Source organism: Microtus ochrogaster, chromosome 7, assembly GCF_000317375.1.
Source record: "Microtus ochrogaster isolate Prairie Vole_2 chromosome 7, MicOch1.0, whole genome shotgun sequence".
Classification (NCBI taxonomy): Eukaryota; Metazoa; Chordata; class Mammalia; order Rodentia; family Cricetidae; genus Microtus; species Microtus ochrogaster.
The window spans coordinates 61,161,024-61,162,950 of record NC_022014.1 but is presented as its reverse complement, the minus strand read 5'-3'; the positions used below and the strand labels follow the sequence as shown (position 1 = coordinate 61,162,950).

General features: G+C 41.7%; 1 protein-coding gene across 1 annotated transcript in view; it reads left to right on the top strand.

Moving 5' to 3' along the window:
* Usp32 (ubiquitin specific peptidase 32) overlaps positions 1-1,927 on the top strand; it is a 127,109-nt gene that overhangs the window by 109,864 nt on the left and 15,318 nt on the right. The gene's annotated exons all lie outside the window — the stretch shown is intronic.

Genomic DNA, 1,927 nt, shown 5'->3' with positions numbered 1-1,927 from the left:
CGGATCTTTGTGAGTTCGAGACCAGCCTGGTCTACAAGAGCTAGTTCAGGACAGGCTCCAAAAACACAGAGAAACCCTGTCTCAAAAAAAAAAGAAAAAAAAAAGAATCTGTTTTGCCATGTGGCTGTGGCTTTTACCAGTCTGCTGGCATATTGTTTTTTGGGCGACTCCTGGCAACTCTTAACTCCACCCTCCTCCCTGTATCTCCTTTTGACTTTCTTGCCTGGCTCTATCATGCCTTGCCATAGGCAAAAGCAGCTTTTTTTTCTTTTTAACCAGCCAATGAAAGCAACACATTCACAGCGTACAGAAAGACTATGCCACAGCAGGTAATTTCATACATATATACAATGTATTTTTATCATATCTACCCTCAACTATTTTTATCATATCCACCCTCAACTCAAGCTCCTCAAGACCTACAAGAAACCTTTCTCTCAACTTTGTGTTCCCTTTTTTTTGAATTTTGTTATGTGTATGGATGTTTTGCCTACATGTATGTGTGTGTATCACTTGTGTTCCTAGTACTACTCATGGCATCCAAAAGAAGTCCCTTAGAATGGAGTTACAGACAGTTGTAAGCTGCTATGTGTGGGTCCTGGGAATTGAACCCATGTCCTCTGGAAAGAGCAGTCAGTGCTAAACTATTGAGCCATTTTTCCAGCCCTTCTTTTGTTTATTTGTTTGGTTTGGTTTTGGTTTTGGTTTTTCAAGACAGGGTTTCTCTGTGTGACAGCCCTAGCTGTCCTGGAACTCGCTTTGTAGACCAGGCTGGCCTCAAATTCACTCAAATCTCGCCTGCCTCTGCCTCCCAAGTACTAGGGTTAAAAGTGTACATCACTATACCTGTTTCAGTCCCACTTTTTAAATTTTTACTGTGTGTGCATGCTCATGCATCCTCTAGTGTACATGCTTGTGTGCATTCCATGACACACATAGGAATATCAGAGGACAAACCTCTCCTTCTACCATGTGAATCTTGGGAATTGAACTCAAATCATCAGATTTGGCACAATGCTTTTACCTACTGAGCCATTCTCACTAACCCAAGACACCAAGTTTTATTGGTGGAGTTTTGGGTATTTTTGTTGTTAACATCAAGTGATTTTTGTTTTTTTGATTGGTTGACTTTGAGGGGAGGGGGCAGGGTTTCTCTGTATAGCCCTGGATGTTCTGAAATCTGCTCTAAAGACTAGACCAGCCTCGGACTCAGAAATCTGCCTGCTTCTGTCTCACAGGTGCTGGAATTAAATATCTGCACCACCACAATTGACAAACAGCTATAGGTTTGAAACTTACATCCAAAACCCTGAGGATCATCTAGGCTTTTTAATACCCAAAATAGGGGCTGAGGATATAACTCGGTTTGTAGAATGCTTGTGTAGTATGTTTAAAGTACTAGATTTGATCCCAAACACTATGTAAACCAGACATGGTGGCAAGTGCCTATAATCCCAGCACTGTGGAGGCTAAGGCAGAAAAACAACAACAACCAAAAAGAAAAAAAAAACCCACAATTATGATCTTACATAGTAAGATCCTGTCTCAAAAAAAGGAAAGGGTGCTGTGCTGAGGTAGGTGAGTCTCTCTGAGTTCAAGGCCATCCTGGTCTACAGAGCTACACAAAGAAACCATGTCTTGAAAAACTAAAAGAATGCCAGGGAGAAAAGAAAATCTGTCAGTGTCTTGTCTGTTTTCTTTTTTTTTGAGAGGCTGTCTTTTTTTTTAATGTTTATTTATTTATTATATATACATTATTCTGTCTGCAGGCCAGAAGAGGGCACCAGACCCCTCTACAGATGGTTGTGAGCCACCATGTGGTTGCTGGGAATTGAACTCAGGACCTTTGGGAGAGCAGGCAATGCTCTTAACCACTGAGCCATCTCTCCAGCCCCTGACCGGCTGTCTTTATGAAATCCCAGCTGGC